Source organism: Canis lupus, chromosome 24, assembly GCF_003254725.2.
Source record: "Canis lupus dingo isolate Sandy chromosome 24, ASM325472v2, whole genome shotgun sequence".
NCBI lineage: Eukaryota > Metazoa > Chordata > Mammalia > Carnivora > Canidae > Canis > Canis lupus.
This window is the reverse complement of record NC_064266.1, coordinates 1,343,345-1,363,441: the sequence shown is the minus strand read 5'-3', so window position 1 is coordinate 1,363,441 and position 20,097 is coordinate 1,343,345. Positions and strand designations below refer to the sequence as shown.

The following is a 20,097-nucleotide window of genomic DNA, read 5'->3' as shown; positions in this document are numbered from 1 at the left end:
AATACTTGATGTAAGCCGTTTCTGATCTCCTGCTAATCCGAGATAATTGCTTTCGGGTTTCATGGGGAATCTGAAATTCTCAATGCTGGATTCACTGAATGGGTCTACTGGAAAAGGGCTTTAGGGGACACTTTCTGCCTCTCTTAGCAACCCAGGTTTTAGCAGCAGTTCTAGCACAAAAGAAGCCTTTACATTGGTGGCTGCCAACTGCCAACTCCCTGTAAAAATCAGATACACCTATTGATGGACTTGATGATATTCTTTTATAAATTCCCAGCTTCCAGCTTCCTACCTTCCCTCCCTCCCTCCCTCCCTCCCTCCCTCTCTTTGTCTCCATACTTTCTTCCTCTCTTCCTGTTTGGTTTTTTTTCAAATGTTTGATAGATTTCTGGTAAACCCCTAGAAAGTGGCCACCAAGGATGGCTCTCTGCTGTTTGGAGGATTCAAAGTAGGTTTGAGTGGTGGAAGGTGCCACAGAGTTGGCTCCTCCATTCCTAGGAGAGAACATCAAAATTATGTTGGTCCCACTGAGACTGCTAGACCTCGGGTAAATCCTTAGACACCCCGACAGTTTGGCTTGAATTCTCTAACTTGTCACATGGCAGTTGGTTCTGAAAATTTAAACCTGGACTTCATAACATTAAAACAGAAGTTCTGGGGGCCAGGACTCGCTGACCAGTCGCCCATAAACTGTGCTTCCAGGAATAAGGGAAGAGTGGCCAGAATTCTAAAGTACAAGGCTCACTGTGGAAAGTATAGCATCACCCAGGACCATGTGTTCTTTTGAAAAGACACACCCATGGGGCCGCCTGGGTGACTCAGTCCATTAAGCCACTGGCTCTTGATTTTGGCTAAGGTGGTGATTTCGGGGTCATGAGATCAGGCTCCATACTCATCATGGAGTCTGCTTTGGGATTCCCCTCCCCCCCACCCCGCAACAAACAAACAAATAAATAAAAATCTTTAATTCTCCTGGACACAGAAGGCTTCACACTCAGGAACAGTTCCTCACAACTTCATGTATAGAATTAAATGTCATTGCCAAGGGCTCTGTTGGCCAAGTGGTAAATTCATCCTGTATGTTTCTTTTCCTGGGGACACTCAGATCCATAACTAGTCTCCAATCTTTTTTATTTTTTAATTTTTTTTAATTTATTTATTTTTTCCAATCTTTTTTAGGTTTCAGCATGTTTCCATCTCCTTGAATTCACATTTGCCTGCTCACTCCCTGAGCTCTGTACAGGCTCACGTGTCTGCTTGTCTCCAGGTTAGCTATAAATTAACCTGGAATTAGCTTTGGGTCTTTGGAGGTCACTTCATAATAAAACTTCAGAGACAACTAAGAAAGCCAAAGGTCACCAAAATGGCAGGACTTCCTTTGCAGTCCATTGGGTTAGATATACCCCGAAGCAGAAAATTCATTTTAAGGAATACACACCATAACTGAGAATATATTATGTGATTTTGCTCCTTCAGTCCTCATAAGAAATATTTACAGAGGGAACAACCATTGATCCCCATTTTGCAGAGGAGCTGAACATTGGAGAATATGGGTCAATTTCCCAAGGTCACAGAGCTGGCAAGTCATTGAAGTTGAGTCCACGTAAGGCCTCTCTTCTGATCTGAAATGTCTAAGAAGTCAGGGACACCGATGCTCACCAGGACTTACACCGATGCTCACCAGGACTTACTGGGAGTCATATCTGTTCAATGTTGAGTACCCAGAAATACTATCAGGAAAATCCTGTTGACCCAGTAAAGCCAAGTTCATTATGGGTATTGCCATAGAGGAAGACAGGCCTGACAGCAGGGTCTTGAAAGAGGACACCAAGCAATGGTATTTATTAGGTTTGGGACTGGACTGATTCGGGGTAGGTCTTGCAAGGTGAGGAGCGAGGGGATTGGGTCATTTTTTACCTTCTGCAAGAGTACATTGGTGGACACAGGAAGGTGAGGGGCATGAAACGGGAGCTGAAAAGCAAGAGTCAGTCATGAGAAGTAAACTGTGTGGTTGGTTCAAATATTGATTTTCTAGGAGTCAAAATTTCCTGAAGCACACAGGTGAGTTACTTTCGCTTCTTCTCTGGATTAAGGTAGCAAGTTGGTTCCAGTTCTCATGCAGAAAGGACAGGATACGAACAGGTAAAATTCCTGCACTCAAACGTTGGTGTCCCCTCAGAAGTAGCCACTATCCTTATCAGATAGCTGAGAAAAGAAAGCCTCAGGAAAGTGAATAATAATATTACAGTCCACAGGTGGGTGTGGACAAGGCCTGTTTGAATCAGGGCTTGCATTTTCACTGAGCTTCCAACCTCTGGAACATTCACCCTCAGTTAGGGGCATTCCTGCACCTCAGTTCCCTGATATATGCAGGGTCAGTAGGGGTCAGCAGGGGGAGAAGAAAATGCTTTGGGGAGAATTTATTCCAAGATCATTCTAGAGAAGTCCTTGATCTTAGAATAACCTGAGGCTACCACTCACCTGGCTTATCTCTCAAGTTCTTTAAACCTGTAAGAATGTTGATGAACTGTATTCATTTATAGATCAGTGAAATTTAGTCTTCTGAATTATAAAATATCTAGGTGCCTGGGTCAGTCAGTTAAGCATCTACATTTGGCTCAGGTCATGATCCTGGGGTCCTGAGATCGAATCCCACATCAGGCTCCTGCTCATCCAGGGCCTGATTCTCCTTCTCCCTCTGCCCCTCCCTCTGCTGATGTGCACACGCTCTCTGTCTCTCAAATAAATATTTTTTTAAATATTATTAAAAATAAATAAATCATAAAATATGTGGAGTTAGGGTGTTAGTAGGGCTCTTTGAACAATGAAGAATGTTTGTTTTATATCAAACTATAGGTCACTCAGGACCCATTGCTTTATCTTTCCTATTCAGAAGTGAACCCTTAGTACCTCCCTTCTGATTTGTCTCAGCAACTCAAGTGTAATACGGTAGCAGTGGAATATCACAGACTTGAGGCTGAAAGTGGAAGTGTCAATAAAAAACAACCAGAAATAGGTGAAAAATCTAATTTAAAAAATGGAGGGTCAGAATTTGGGGATTTTTTTTTTTAACAGAGACATATTTTTGTCCCTGGACATGGTGTCGTTTCTATTTTTAAGCCTTTTTTTTTTTTTTCTTCCCATTTAGGGCTTATATTCTTTTTCTTTTTGAAGTCTGGAAGGCAGCGTGGAGACCGCGGACGGCTCCGGCCACCAGGGCGCGTGTTAGACCAGCAAACTGACACCGTGTGGGCGGCCGGTAGGCCGCGCCCCCGCGGGGATGCACCGCGAGCCCCGGAGGAGCCCCGCAGCGGCGGGAGCCCGAGGCGAGGCCGGAGGGTTGGCGCGGGCGCGGGCGCGGGCGCGGGCGGGGGCAGGGGCGGCTTCCCTCCTCCCTTCTCCCTCCTCCCTCCTCCCTCTCCCCTCCCACCCTCCCTCCCTTCCTTCCCTCCTCCCTCCTTCCCTCCCACCCTCCCTCCCTTCCTTCCTTCCTCCCACCCTCCCTCCCTTCCTTCCCTCCTCCCTCCCTCCCTCCCTTCCTTCCTCCCTCCCTCCCCTCCTCCTTCCCTCCCTCCCTCCCTCCCTTCCCCGCCCCCACCGCCCGCGCCCCCGGGGTCCCGGCACACACAGGAGCGGGCGCCCCCCAGGCTTCGGAGCCGCCTCCGACCGAAGGGGACGACAACCCTTTAAAAGCAAAGCGACCCCGGGCTGTGACGGGAGCCAAACTGCTCCAGGCTTTGGGGAATCCGGGTCGGTCGAGGCTCGGCGTCCTCGGGAATCCGGCCGGTCGGGGCTGCTGCCCGGGTCCCGCGTGCGCCCGGCCCCGCAGGGCGGCGGCCCGAGCTCCAGACCTCCCCGCCTGTGTCGGGGCGCCGGGGCCCGCCCGGTCCCACCGCCGCCAGGCCACTGCTGGAGTAGGCCGGGACTTGTCACAGCCGAGGGCGAGGGCCCCAGGGAGAGAGGCTAGGGCTCTGCAAAGCCCAACCTGGCTTGGCCAGTGCTCCCGGGGGCCTGCCTGGAGGGGGCCCCGGGAAGGGCGGCAGAGCCTCCTCACCGCCACCCCGGGCAGCAGCTGCGGCCCTGGCCTTCCAGCGCCCGAGAGCAGCCGCCGCGGTACCCGAGGAGCCTGCAGCTCTGAGCCCAGGCCTGAGGCGCGCAGCCACCGTGACCTCTTCCTGCTGAACCCCACACTCAAGGGGCCCCGCTGCTTCTGCTGTCACTGCCTCTGTGATACCTTAGGGTCGCCTTTGCCCCTTCCGTTCTGTGACATTGGTAAAGACTCTTTTTGTTTGTTTGTTTTTTGTTTTAGGGAGAGCAGGGGGGAGATTCAGTGGGACTGCAGAGCCGGACGGGGGGCTCCATCTTACAACCCAAGATCATGACCTGCACCGAAATCAAGAGTCAGACGCTCGGTTGACTGAGCCACCCAGGCTCCCTGTGGTAACATGGTAAAGTTCTTTATATGAAATTCTCTGCGGTTTCTTCCTCTGACTGATGGATATTCCAGCCATAACCCAACAGATCATCAGTATTGCAGATTATTCGGGCTTCGGGTATGAATTGAAAGAAATGTAAAAAAAAGGCAAGGCCAGGGCTGGAAGTGGGGTGAGAGAGTTTTGTTGCAGTTAGCAAGGCCAAAAACCTTCAGGACCAGAGGCAACTTTGGAGAGATTGGGCTTAGCCCGCCAGGTGCAACCATGCCTCCTTGAGCAGGTCCTCACGGCCACAGCCTTCCTTTCTGGGCCTTTTCTTCCTCAGTGTTAATCTGCTCTCTTCTCCTAGTAAAGCTGCCCTAAAAGATGATCTATGAGTCACATTCACACCACATATAAATGACTGATAAAACTTTAACACATTATCAAGAAATTTGCACTTTAAAAATTACCTCTGTGGCTGAAATCCCAAGCACTGACAACACCAAATGCTGGTGAGGATGTGCAGCAACAGGAACTCTCATCCTTTGCAGGTGGGGATGCAAAATGGTACAGCTGCCCTGGAAGGCAGCTTGGCAGTTTCTTACAAAATGAAATATACCCTCACCATATGATCCAGCAAATGGTACTCCTTGGCATTTACCCAGTGAGTTGAAAACTTATGTTCACCCCAAAACCTGCCCATACATGTTTATAGCAGCTTTATTCACAGTTGCCAAAATTTGGAAGCAACCAAGATGTCCTTTAATGGATAAACAGTGTGATATATCAGTACGATGGAATATTATTCAGTGCTAAAAAGAAATAATAAAGCCATGGAAAGACATGGGAAGACCTTAAATACATATCACTGAAGAAAGGAGTTAACCTGAAAAAAAAACTATGTGCTAGATGATTCTAACTATATGACATTCTGGAAAAGGCAAAACTATGGAGACAGTGGGAAAAAAAAAAGCAGTAGTTGGGGGGGGGGTGCCTGAGGAAGGGAGGGAGGGGTAAACAGGTGAAGCACAGGGATTTTCAGGGCTATGAACTACTGTGTGTGATACTATGGTGATGGATACATGACGTGGTACATTTGCCAGATCCATGGAATACACAACTCCAATATTCAGCCCCAATGTAACCTATGGATTTTAGTTAATAATTATGTATCAATACTGCTGCTCATCAAGTGTAACAAATATACTACATTAATGCAAAAGAAAAAGACAGAAAGGGAGAACCGGGGGCATATGGGAACTCTCTGTATTCTCTGCTCAATTCTCTTTAACCTAAAACTTGCTTTCTGATGACAAAGCTGGGACTTCAGTTGCCCTGCTCTGATGTGCATTTCTGTCACTGTGCCTACAGCCAGGTCCGGGCAGAAGAAGGAATAGAGATTTTAAAATCATGATGAATTCACCTCCTGTTCAGTGGTGCTTTGCATTCTGGTGTCCTTCCATGATTCACTTTTCAGGGTCCTCAGAAGCTGCCCTGTGTGTTTGCCCAGGTTTTATGGCCACATTCCAAGAGAGAGATGAAGTAGCCTCCCTCTGTCTTACTTGGGACCAGAGCCTACCACTATTTATTTAGATACTCAAATGTTCAAAGTCAAATGGTTAAATATTCAATCAAGTGAATTGGCTGGCACTCCTCAAAAATGCCAAATCAAGTCACACACAAAACCATGGAGATGTCCAAAGTTAAAGATACCTAAAAATGTAAGCAAAGTTATAAAGGGCATTACTTTATGGGGGTACTGATAAAATGTAAATATGATCCGTGGATTGAACAATAGTATGGTATTGATGTTAAAGTTACTAATGTTGATACTGTGTTATGGTTATGTAAAGGAATGTCCTTTCTTTTTGTAAATATACACCAAAGTATTTACTGGACAAGAGGGCATGCTATCTCCAACTTAGGTGCAAATGGTCCGAATATGCACATAAATGCACACTTTCTCACACAGGCACACACACACAGTACTGCACAGTACTGTACACTCACACACTCATATTCTCACAAACTTCCTTATCCACTTTCTCATCCACTGACAGACTCTCACAGACTCAAACACACACACACAGTCTCACATACATTGTGCACACATGCTTACACTCTCATACTCCCTCACACACACATTCATGCCACACACCTTCATAGCACTTAGGCTGAAGGGTGTGGAGAATAGAATACAGTTGGGAGGACCAAGAGCCTGTGGTCTCTTCCTGGGTCATCTGCTCACTTGCACATGAAGCCATTGACCTTGGGGCACCTCACTTACTCCTTGAAGTGTGGGAGTGGAGGGGCTTCTAAGACCACCTCTGCCTCCAAAACATTGAACAGGGTCTATGGGGCATGAAGGAAGCCCCTCTCCCATGTAGCTGGCATAAGTATGAGGCTCCTGAGAGTAAAATATTTTCTTTTGGGAAGAGTATAACACAGCTGTGTTAACACCGAGAGTGCAGGAAAGGCAGAGGTAGCCAACCTCGTGCACTGTGAATTTAGCTTCGGTTTCTCCATCCCATCCTCCATCAGCCTGGAGGAAGGTTATAAAGGGCTGATTAGATGTGGTATGAGTACTTGGGTTGTTGTCATTATTGCTCTTTTAATGTTAAATGCAGAAGTAAAGCTAAGCCATCAGAGGTTCTGAAACCTAAGCTTTAAGAATATATATATATATATATATATATATATATATATATACACACACACACATACATTCTTTTGAAATCATTTATGATCATTAACTTCAAAGTCTAAGAAATGGAAATTTGGCCTTAGAAATAGTATAGAAATACACTTATATTCTGGGAAGCCTCTTTTGACCTCATTGCAGGAAACAATGAGCAAACAGTTTAGAGGCCAGGACTGTGACAGTCTGCATGAATTCACTCACATGTCCCTCAGGGTTGTGGTTTTCCTTGACCCTTTTTCAGTACAAGACAACTGAAAATAGAAAGGCTAAACAATTTTCTAGAACAAGGCAGAGCTGGGATTTGAACCCAAGTCAGTCTCACCCCAAACCTTGGATCTCAGGCTAAGGCTGAGGAAAGAAATGAAAGAGATGGACATCTGGGCCTGGAACCAGGATGGCTGAGCCATCATGTGGGGCTACTTTGTCCATGTCCTTCCTTCAAAGGGACCCTTTCTCCAATGGAAGAAGTGGGAAAGGAAAGATTTGGGTTTTACAACTTAAGTTCAAATAAGAGTTTTGAGCCCTGGGCAAATCACTTAACTGCTCTGACCCCTCAGTTTCCTTTTCTGTAAAACGACAATCAGAGAACCTATCTTGTAGGACTGATTGCTGAGAGGACACAATGCTGTACTGAACTCGAAACCTCTGGCACCGTGTGTTTACCAGATTCCTCTGAAGAAACAGAACCAGTAGGAGACAGACAAAAAAGGATATTTATGTTAGGAGTTTGTTCAGTTGGCTATGGAGGCCAAGAAGTTCCACAGCCTGCCATACATACGCAAGCTGGAGAAGCAGGAAAACCAGTGGTATAACTCACTCTGAGGTCAAAGGTCTGAAACCCTGGAGTCTGTTGGTGTGAGAGGACCAGAGAAGGTGGAAGAGGAAGAATTGGCCCTCCTTTTGTTCTGTGGATGCCTCTGACCATTGGAAGATGCCGCCTACACTGGTGAGGGTGAATCTCTTCACCCAGTTACTGGATCAGGTGTCAATGTCTTCCAGACCATCCTCACAGACGCACCCAAAAATAATGTCTTGCCCGCTCTCTGGACATCCTTTAAGTCAGTCAAACTGATGTAAAATGAGCCATCACAGTGTCCCCATGTAAATGCTTCATCTATGTTGATGACCACAAGAGCACAAATGTTTCACTTTACAGCTGTTACTTGGTTCTAACATGATACTCATTCTCATTCCACACACAACAAAATTCAGGACATTCCCTGCTTCAATCCAGAGCAAACTTCTAGCTGAAGATACTCTGTGGTGAGGACAAAGCCACCCCTGAAATTCTATCACGGCCTCACAGCAAGGCAGCTTCATACAAGCCCTAGAGCAGCGTTGTCCCAGAAATACAACATGCTCACAAAGGCAGTGTCAACTTTTCCAGGAGCCGCATTAAAAAAAATGAAATTAATTTATAATATATTATATGTAACTCAGTATGCCCCCAATATTATCATTTCAACATGTAATCAACCACTTGAATTAATATTTTACATTCTTATATTCTTGTCCTCAAACCAATTCTTGGAAATCTAGTACGTCTTTTAGAATTACAGCTTATCTTAATTAGGATGACAAAGTCTCATCTGAAATACATAATTTAGATTTCATAAAGTTTACAGTTGAAAAGGTAGATTCACATACTCAAGTTGTTTTAAAACTACTGAAGAGTTTTCTAATAACTGATCCAAGCTTCCATTCTTAAACTTAAACTTAGAAATAATTAAAATTAGACAATTATACTACCTCTATCACATGATCCACATTTCAATTGCTCCCAGCCATAGGTGGCTAATGGCCAGTGTAGTAGGCAGTGCAGTCTTTGCCATGAAGACTCAAGGGCTCTTAAAACCTTCAGTGTGGATTCCACTGGTATTCCTCTGAGGTGATCTTTAAGGATCCATGCATGATAAACAGAAAGTCAAATATCTCCTTCTGAATGATAGACAACAAACTGTGCTGGAAATATATCTAACTTGAGATGAAATTGCCAAATATTCACTTAGTCAATCTACCAATTATTCACTAGTTTATTATTTATTAATATGATGTTTACTAAAACCAAGTTTATGCACAGCATTGTACTTCAGAGAGGATATGTGGGTGTGTCTTTCAAAATAATTAGAAGAAGGCCAACCCCAAAATGACAGAGGAATGCGGTTGAAATAGGTCATTCTTCAGGCTGACCTGATGAGAGTCTAGAGTCATCACTGCATAAAGTAACCCCCACCAAGGAACATCTATGAGGAAAACTACCCTCTCGTGGGTATTGGCGTTTCTCAGCTTGACCCCTGGCCCATAGCAAATGACACCCAATCAGCATTCTACATTCACGGAAGCACTCCAGTGACAGGGTATGTGCAAAGGTGTCTCAGCCAGCCTGAAAGAATGTCATCTTCTTCAGGGAAAAGTAGAGCAAGTTCACAAGCCTGATCCCCGTACCACACACAAATACACACACACACACCTCACTTCATGAGTCATTGAAAGGGAAAAGCGTATCCTTAAAATCTGTAGATCAGAACAAAGAACAATCAAGAAGTTTGGTGGTGGACTCAGTATCATTATGCCCGTGGTCCTGTGGCATTCATTCATTCATTTTTCATTTGTACATTCATTCATTCGACAAATGTTCATGGAACCCACAATTGCAAGAAAGTGCTGACAATATTCCTCTGAAAAAAATGTAGACCCTGCCCTCCAGAAAATCAAAATCTACTGGTGAGACAGCAGTTAGCCGGGCATATTTGATACCACCTGAGGAATTCAAGTAGAAATAGAGAAACTTTGCAGAGGGCTGGAAAGTATTACACAGAGGAGGGAGCTAGAGAAATTCTGTTGAATACTGTCAGGCTAACATGAGCATGTCCCTAGATAGGGTGGCTTGGGTGACACAGGCCACCCTGAGCCGGGGCAGGAGTTTGGTTGCTATTCAGTGTAACTAAAAAATAAGAAGCCTGTGGGGGATGCCAGGGAGGGGCTATTAGATCTTGAAGGATTCTGTATGCCTGCTAAGGACTTCAGACTTTTAATTAGGAGATCTAATGTATTTTAGATATTAACACAATAGGGAGTGGTAGTTCTCAACACTGGCTACACAGTAGAATCAGGAAAATGAGGGGGTGTATGGGAACTCTCTGCTGTCCGTTCATATTTTCTATAAATCTAAAACTGATCTGGAAGGTCTATAGAATCTATGGTCTCTAAGTCTAGAAGTACATAGTCTACTAATTATAAGAAATCATTCTAGATCAATGGCCTTGAACACATTGTCCAGACACTTCTGAATCCTAAGGGTTGTTTCAGTAGAGTGATGAGGTCAAATCTATTTTCCCAATCTTGTGCTCCTAAGACTTTATTTACTTTTTCCCAACTGCTTCTGTCATGCATGTATAGTGGCATTTGCCAGAGGCTACGGGACATGTGCAGAAGAGAACATGAGGATTCAGTTGTCTTTTGTTATGCCAGTCTTTAAAGGAAAGACAAAGATGTAAAGCAGCATCACTGTCTTACTCAACTTTTTCCATCTTGGAACACATAACATGTTTCAGACAAATAATTCTTTTAGGTTACATTAATTGGATTTATCATTGTTATTTCGAATGAGTTAATAAAAATACTTTAAATGTCTCATTCTTGATTTCTAATACATTAAATATGAATAGATGTGGCCCACACAAATCAAAGCTCTTGAAGTCCTCAATAATTTTTGAAAGTGTCCTCAATAATTTTTGAAAGTGTAAAGGGATACTGAGAACACAAATTTTGAGAAACTCTGGTCTAGACTACACTACTAAAAGATAGAGAGTAGGCTTAGAAATTAGCCAATGGGAGCATTGACAAGAGGGGTTGGTTTTTTCCTTTTCTTTTTTCCCCTTCATTTACAGAAGTTTGAGCATGAATGGAATCCTAACATCTAAGCAACCAAGTCCATAAAGGGCATATTTTCCAGTCTCCTGGGCACTCCCTCTTCCTTATTCATTTATTCTCATCAACCAGCTTGAACTTGGCATAAAAAGCTGACCCTTAATTCTAAGTGTTAGTTTATATGCCTGTCCTTTGTACCAGCTGAATTAATGACAAAAAAAGAGCAAGTAAGTTTTCTTTGAAAGTGGAATATCATTAAGATCTCTTTGGAAGGCTGATAATAATTCTCCCTTCTTATCAACTAGATTAATTTTCTTATTAAGACATTTGCCAATCCATTAGTGCCATTTCTCTCTTTCTTATAGTTTAATAAGAGATGAGGTTGAGTCATATTAAATTACCATTTTTGTAGGTTGAAGAAACATAGCTGGATAGCAGCCATTTCACATGATGTAATCTAACAATTTCTATAGCATTAATTGCCACTTTGTGTCTTATTTAACTCAGCTGAGAAATGTGTTTCCCATGCTTGGACATATACAGAATAGCTGCCAAAACAAACAAACAAACAAACCTGTTATTCTGGCAGTGGCAAGATGTCTTTAAATGCATAGTAGCCCTTGTTTTTTGGCCTTATTTTTGGAACCTAGCTGAATGATGTGTGGCTGGGTATAGTTGAGCTTGAGAGCAAACCAAGGTCTACTGATTCCCAAATCTGCACTCTTGGACCATGGTGGCCACACAATGGATAGACCAATAATCTCTATTATTCGGCACAAGTCCATACTCCAATGTAATGTCACCCTCTATTTATTTTTTAAATATTTATTTATTTTAGAGAGAGAGAGGGAGTGAGTGTACACACATGTGCATGTGTGAGTGGGCAAAGGGAAGGGAGAAAGAGAGACTCTCAAGCAGACTCCCTGTTGTGTGTGGAACTTGACCCAAAGTTCCATCCCACGACCATGAGATCATAATCTGAGCTGAAATCAAGAGTCAGACTCAACCATGTCACTCAGGAGCCTTTACCCTCTATTTCTATTTCAATTCATTGCAGGATCCTTACAATGCTGTCTGAAACATCTAGGGAAATTTAGATTACATCTGCTATGGTTCCTGAAATCGATGTATTATATTGCACCTTGGCAATCTGCATCATCTAACTCATATATTAAATGAAAAATACCATCTCATTCTCTGCTATCAGATTGGTGCATTTCTCCATATTTACCTTCCTTTGATACAGGTTTTATCATCTGAAAAGGGTGGATGATAAGTAATATCTACTTGGGATGTATGCTAGTTAAAGGCAATCTTTTAAAAAAGATTTTATTTATTCATGAGAGACACAGAGAGAGAGGCAAAGACACAGGCAGAGGAAGAAGCAGGCTCCCCGAGGGGCGCCCCATGTGGGACTTGATTCCAGGACTTCAGGATAATGCCCTGAGCTGAAGGCAGATGCTTAACCACTAAACCACCGAGGCATCCCTAAGGGCAATAATTTAAGAGAAGTTCTGGCTCAGTGCTAGACACATGGTTGGGTCTCAATAACTACTATTTTTTTCCCTTTCCCATCCCAAACACACTTATAAATACCCTCATACATATGCACAAACTCATACACATGCACATGCACACATTTCATGCAAAACACCCTTGCACAAATATGCACACTCACAACACTGACACAGTCACTGTGAACTCACTGTGCTCATATGCGTAAATGCTTGGAAATGCTAGGACAAATGAAAGTGGTAGCCACTTATACTACTATGCATACATAATTGCTTTAAAGATGGCACTGCGGAATAGAAAAAACATGTATCCAGAAAGCAAAAACCAGGTTTTTATTTCATTGGATTGCTCTTCAGTGTATTATGCTCATTGACAAATCCTTAATCCACCAAGCCAAGCTTCCTCACCTGCAAGATGAAGGCATGGAAGAGGATTGTAGCCTCTTGTGACTAGAACATCTTTCTTTGACAAAAATGAGCCAAGGCTTTGGAGCCTGTCACAAGTTTAAACCCCAACTTCATCCCTTAGTAGTTCATTCATTTGGAAGTCCTGCTTCCTCCTGGGCTCATTGGCGGACTGCCAGATTTGTGAGTCATTGTGAGGATTAAATGAAATACAGAAACTCACCTAGCCACTGTTAGGATCCCACAGAAGAATAGATGGCACTCAGCAGGTGACCAGATCCTGTCTCTGTCCCAGAGTCCAAGGCAGAGGACTCGCTCTCTTCCCTGACAGTAAAGCAGAAAATCTTCCCTGCCTCCTCTAAATGAACTTAACACTATGTTCAAACATCCTGTAAGAAAAAAAAAAAAAAGAAGAAGAAGAAGAAGAAGAAGGAAACCCCTCACACCCACTCTGGTACACCTTGGTGTTTGCCATTATTAGAACAGCAAACTGAATACTATTGATTCAGAGGGTTTGTGGTTTACCGACTTGGTGCAGTTAAGTTTCTTTTCCTACCCCGGTGACTCATGAATACACATCAAATCCTAAATAGTTTATTTACTGTTTGAACAGATTTTTGCTTCATGTCCCATTTCCCTTTGGACAGATAACCCAGGATGCTTCCTTTAGCCACAAAAGCAAATGCAAAACAAAAAAATACTGTTTTAGAAATAAGGGCAGGCGTAAGAGCATGAATTTTATTGCGGGGTGGGGAGAGCTTCAGTAGAGATTTCTTTGAAAAAATCTCAGTCCAATATGTCTCATTAATGTCTCAACATTAATATGTTCCTTTCCATCCCAAAAGTGTCTTGGATTGGATAAGAAATCATACAGTAAGCTTACTCAGAACACAACTTAGATGGGATAGAGGCAAAGACCAGAAGAGTATCAGCTAGGGCACAACTTCACTTCCACTTCCACGCCGGGGGGGTGGGGGGTGGGGTAGATAGAGAAGACTGATCATTAACTCTTCCTAAATTGCATGACTTCTAGAATCTTGCTACTGGAGATGCAGATGATCCTACTGAATCCAAATCTGCATTTTACCAGGATCCCAGGTGAGCCAAATATGTTCTTAAACTGGAGAGCTATCCCTCAGCAAACCTTGCCAGGGGCACCATGCCTTGCAAGCTTCAAGACTTTAGCTATTGTTCGTTGAGAGTTAAGAGTAACTTTTCCAAAATCCTAGAGGATTTCAGATTTAGAAAGACCTTCCCTCAAGTTTAGGTAATGCATGCATGAATTTCTTCAGAAAGGCCTTACCTGGGGGGGCCCCATTGTGTGCTGGGGAACTCTCCCTCTTAGGAAGAGTTTTCAAAAGTGCTTCCCTCAGGCAAGATGGAACTTGCTTCCCTAGAGCTACCATTTACGGGCCCATTGTCTACACTAAAGAGCCACCGAGAGGAAAGATTACCTCTCTTTCCCTGTGAAGAATTTTTGTAACTCCAAGACACTTCCCATAAATAAGATCCCATATCCAGTTCCCTCTGAAGTCTGTCTGGTAGGTTTTGAGCCTCTCACTGAGAGAACATCCCTCAGTGCCCTGGGCCCAACCCTGCTGGCAGAGCCACATGAAGCCACATCAGCATGATGACAAGGGGAGTCCCTTGTCACTTTTTTCTGTAATTATTAAATTACAGTTGTCTGCTTTATTTCCCAGCCAGTTTAGTGGAGAGCTGTGGCTAGTCTAACCCCAGGACAGGTCATTTCTGTATGTTATCAGCAAGCACTTGAAGACAGGCATCAGTCTAATAGTCAGAGCTAGATAAATCTCGATCAACAGTGACAATAAATCTTCATGAAACAATACTCAATCTTAGAGACCCCAACTACAGCAGAAAATTTCGGAACGTAGGCATTGACCTCTGATAAGACACAGTGTACAAATATCAGTATATCACTTAAACCTGTTTGGTGTTCTTGGCAATAATTTAAGAACAGAGAAAGTAAGTCTAAATGATAACCAATACCTAATACCTAATCTAATACCTGCCAACTAGTGGATGCTTACTGTGTACTTTGTCCACTCTGCAGCTCCTAAGTGGCAGGATCAGGACTGGAACCCAAAGCTATCTGCTTCTCAGCTGTCTTCTTAACCATGGGATGATACTGTATTCAGTTGGCCAAGTTTTATCCTACATACAAGCCTGTCTATCCGGGTAGTGGGTGGGGGCGAAGCATGAAATCATGGCCAAAAAAAAAAAGTAAGACTGATTCCTTTTTACTCTATCAGAGTAGGGTGGACCCAAGATTTCAAAAACAGTTGGTAATGATTTACCAACATATTATGGATTCAAATTCTTCTATAACATGATAAGACTTATATTAATAATTATGATGTTGAGTCATCCTTGAAGATAGTAGCTAATTGAGATGGCAGAAAAATATGTAAAATGTTTTAAAAATATTTCCATTACCATGGTTGACATAAATTTTTCTTTATTATTTCATGGTAATGCACTGTAAATGAAGTCCTTTTTGTAGGACTTCATTGGGAGTAAGGCTGACCTGGCCTTAAATTCTGGGTTTACCACTTTACTAGCTTTGTGAATTTCAACAACTAACTTCTCTGAACCTCACTTTGTCATCTGTAGAGTGGGCTTAGTAACACCAACTTCTGAGTGCTGTTAAAGGCATGGAATGGTAAACTGTCTTTAGAGCATAAGGCCTCCAGCAATGCATTTGGCATGTAACAAGAAAAATTAAATTTATGAGATAAAAATTAAAAGGTGTACCAATCTGCAAAAGATATTTCATGATGCAAAAATGTATATTTTTATACCCTTTGGGCAAGAGAATATGGCAAGTGTGGCATCTAGGGTTGGAACCGGAGATGATTTATAGGACTTCCTTCACTACAGATTCATCCAGAAGTTGAATTTGAAGTTTGGGACACTAGGGACAGGCAGGTGCTCTGTGTTTGGAATATCATAGGCCAAAGCTTGAGAATTAATAGGAAAGAATGGAAAGAACAGTAAACATGTGTTGAACTCAGTGACAATGAGAGCAGGGACATTGATCGATAATGGGAAGTTGGCTTATATGCCTTACAACAGGAGTCAATATATATTTTTTGTAAAGGGTTGGATAGTAAATATATTAGGCTTTGTGGACCATACAGCCTCTGTCCTGACTACTCAACTCCACTGCTGTAGTGAGGAAATAGCCATAGATAATCTTTAAATTAATAGATATGGCTGTGTTCCAATAAAACTTTATTTACAAAAACAGGTGGTAGGTAAGATTTGGCCCTAGAGGTCATAGTTTTCTGACTACATCATATCTGATTTTAAAAATAACTTGGAATCTCATCACCAAGAAATTTTCTAAATGCAAAAAGTCCAAAGAAAACTATTAAAATCCTGTAGTCTAGTCCAAGAAAATTTATAGGAAGAAATGACTTCTGCCATGAAAAATAAACTCTCTTCCTATCTTAGAAATGGCTCCCAGGAGAATGCCCTGGGTGGGGGAATATTTTCTCTATTCTGTGTCTGAAAATATACCTCTAACAGAAAATTTAAATGTGCTAAAAGGCAATTTCATCCAATCAGGTGGCAGTTTTGGAGAAATAAGACTCAGGAGCCAGAAGCTGCTACTGAACAAAGAGGTTTATGTTTTGAGGGAGTGGAAGTCATGCCATGACCTCTATGTCAGCTTGTGCTGGCAATGGATTGCCCATTCACCAGGAGATGGACTTCCCAAGGCAGAGGCATGCACAAGGAGACCTTCTTTCCCTCTGCAAAGGAGGAAGCTTGACGCCTGAGGGAGTTCTTGATTCCATGACTGGCTTATTGAGAATTTATTGGACAAGTTGCACACACAGATTATCTTACAGAATTCTAAGGGATTTGCTGGCAGAAACTTCTATCTAAAGGTCAAAAGGAGAAAATGTCTCAGTTTCTAGAAAAGTCCATGGTTAATATTAGCAAACCAAACAATGAGTTGGGAAAACAGTTTTCTTTTTTTTCTTTCTTTTTTTTTTTTTTCCTATGAGGTTCACAAGGGAAGGGACAAGGACGGCCTCACTCACCTTGGCATCTCCATCATATAGCACAGGGACACAAACAGTAGTCACCCACTCAGTAATGTCTACTGCATGTAAGAAAGTTGCTTTTCACTCTCCTGGGATATTTCTGGCCCTATACACAGGGTAAAAGGACTGGTCTATTGGCTGTTGAAAGGATAGATAAGCATCACAAATCTGATTATCTGCTCCTTGCACTCTCAGAGAAGCCATGCTGTTGAATGGCAAATAATGCAGTCTTAGAGTTCTGTCTGAGTTCACTGGCCACCAAACCAGGGGAAGAGGAGAAAGGGGCCCAATTGGCTCCTGGCATTTGGGACTCTTCTACACAAAGTGTGAAAACTTCCCATGAGGTCCTGCTCCTTTAGAAGAGGGTGCATAGTCTTATATCTGCCCAGAAATCTCAGAAGTTTTAGAAACAAAATCTGTAGGAACTGGTTGACCCCACACGTTGCCCTATCCACTTTCAATGGTAAATAGGAGGTCCTGTATTCAAGATTGGGAGAAATAGAAAGTTTAAACTTTTCCAAAGTTTAGAGCTAGTTTTGATTCCATAAGTTGCCCTTTACTCTTCAAAATAGTTTATCCTAGTTTTAATCTACTTATAACTAGAGTTAAAATATGCTTTGGGTATTAGAAGATATCTAAACTTTGAGCTTTTGATTTCCATTTAAATGTTTGCTTCTCCCAAAAATGAACAAACAAACAGAAAAATGTTTGCTTCCATGGTAGAATGGTTATAACATAGAATCAAGGTATTTTTTGTTTTACTATGAAATTTGCTATATCTGTATTTCTTCACTGAATCATCCCATATGTTTCACTAGATGTGTATCCTATGAGGGGAAAATTTTTATAAGGCAACATATTTGCAATTTCCTTTTTTACAGTACATTTTTCTATATCATTTAACTTTAAAACTTTTTACTTGAAGGAAATATGAGCTATTTCATTCTGTGTCTATAATTATCTTATTTTCCATCCAGAATCAAAGGATTTAAAAAACTACTATCAAACCTAATTTGTACCTGTATAATGTATTTTCTGTATATTTTGACTATGAATCAATTTAAAAGCAGCAATTTAAAAATAGGTTAGCCTGAACAACAACTACAACATAAGAACAAATCTACAATCAAATTAGTAGTCAAATAACCAACGGCAAGTGGAAAATTGGTCAACATATTATTTCTTCTATAACCTAATTCAAAATGTGACATTTAAAAATGTAAATCTCTCTTTTCAATGTTAGAGAAGCATCGATGAATATTTCTATGAGTAGGAAAATATTTATTAAAATAGTGGCTACCTATTGGTATTGATATTATTCTTCTAACTGTCGACTCTTTTAAGAGACATCTGGGCCAGATGGAACTCAAGGGCAATGGAAAATAGAACACAAAATATCATCCACCTGTGATGACCCACACAAAGTGGGAAAACCACAGTTCCAATGCTTTCTACTTACAAACCTAGAAAATAAGTAATAAATCATTCTTTCATTGGAAAAAAAATGTCTCAAATAGATTGATTGGATGATGAGTACCTTCTCTCATAATCATAGTTTGGTCTTCTTTTTTAAAATTAAAAAAAAAGGATTTTATTTATTTATTCATGAGAGACACAGAGAGAAAGGCAGAGATATAGGCAGAGAGAGAAGCAGGGTCTATGCAGGGAGCCCGACGTGGGGCTCGATCCCAGGACTCCAGGATCACGCCCTGGGCTGAAGGCAGGCGCTAAACCGCTGAGCCACCTAGGCATCCCAGTTTGGTTTTTTTCTTCTCTCTCTCTCTCTACATCCCTGCCTGGATCCCTCCCTCCCTCCCTCCCTTCCTCCATCCTTTCCTCCCTCCTTCTCTTTTTGTCTCTCTATAGAGGAGTTGACCCTGTAGAGCTCTAGTTCTTTTTTTTTTCAATGAAAAATAGATAAAAGTTAAAATTGCCTATCTTTCCAGATCTCCCCTTCTTTTCTGCTGTCCATTTTCACCCCCAGAATTCCAGAACTTGTTAGCTTGGAGTTCAATTGTTTATGGTAATATCAAATCCACAGATGAATTCATAACTCTGTAGATAAAAAGAAGTCTTGAAAACAGAGCAAGTGAACTGAGGATGACCTAGAACATCTTTGTAAGGCTAACATATCTGCTCTACTTTTAGAACCTAGTAAACCTAACTCACAAAACTAAGTTCCAATCATATCGTAGGAAAAACATTATATTGAAGGTCAGAAGTCCTCTGATCCCACATCTATCACACCTAACTTTGTAAAACTAGACAAATGACTTGATTTCCTTGAGGCACAGATATCTTACCAGCCATATGAGTGTTTAACTGACATTACTAGGTCACTTCTAACTTGAACATTCTATGATTCAAAGATTTATTCCTAAATGGGGTATAGATGATAAAATGTGTTCTACTGGAGTTCCATAAAATTCAGGAGACTATGTGAATTCCTTTTTAAAGTAATGAAGTCTGCTTTGTTTGTTATGATCCCCATTTATTTCTTCCTTCACCTACCTTGAAAACTGAATTTATTTGTAACCTAAGACAACTTTTTCCACCCAAGGTTCTTTGCCTTGGGGAGCTGGAGGTAAAGTGTATGTCCCATAATATAAGAGGCAGCTCTATGGAGTTTTACCTCTTTAACCAAACAGCAGTCTCTCTAGGAGTCACACTTCTCAGGACTATATTGATTATTCCTTTTGTTCAAAATACATCTATGCTATCTGCAAATGTCTGACATCACATTTCAGATGGTCGTTTTCAGAGGGACATCTATAGAAATGAAACATATCTGTATTTCTATAAAGTCAGGTTGGAAAAGAAAATGTGGAAAATTATGATCTACAAATACACTCATTTCTGAATTGTATTTATTCTCAGCTTCCATTCCCATGTCTATATCATAAAAATAACAATACCTTTCTTCACGATTTTGGAATATTGAATGAGATAATACATTGAAGTGCATGTGAAAGACTTGAAAATGCAAGATACCACTCAGAAATTCCTAGTTAGTATTACATAGTAATCTCAGAGCTGACAGGGGTTAAGTGCCTGCGTAAAAGTGACAACCTAGTGACAGTATTAGCAATTTATACTTGGCTCAGGCCACCAGAATTGGT

The 20,097-nt window shown here is 41.9% G+C and overlaps 1 long non-coding RNA gene across 2 annotated transcripts; it reads left to right on the top strand.

Annotated features, from left to right (window-relative positions):
• Nucleotides 1–3,650: 3,650 nt before the first annotated feature.
• LOC112673486 (uncharacterized) lies at nucleotides 3,651–18,528 on the top strand. 2 transcript variants are annotated; one of them, XR_003144807.3, is made up of 4 exons: nucleotides 3,651–3,750; nucleotides 4,310–4,448; nucleotides 13,939–14,003; nucleotides 16,497–18,528. It is a non-coding gene; the product is annotated as an uncharacterized LOC112673486 (long non-coding RNA). The 2 variants fall into 2 exon arrangements; XR_004808866.2 differs by lacking the exon at nucleotides 3,651–3,750 and adding an exon at nucleotides 3,792–3,914.
• The last annotated feature ends 1,569 nt before the right edge of the window (nucleotides 18,529–20,097 follow it).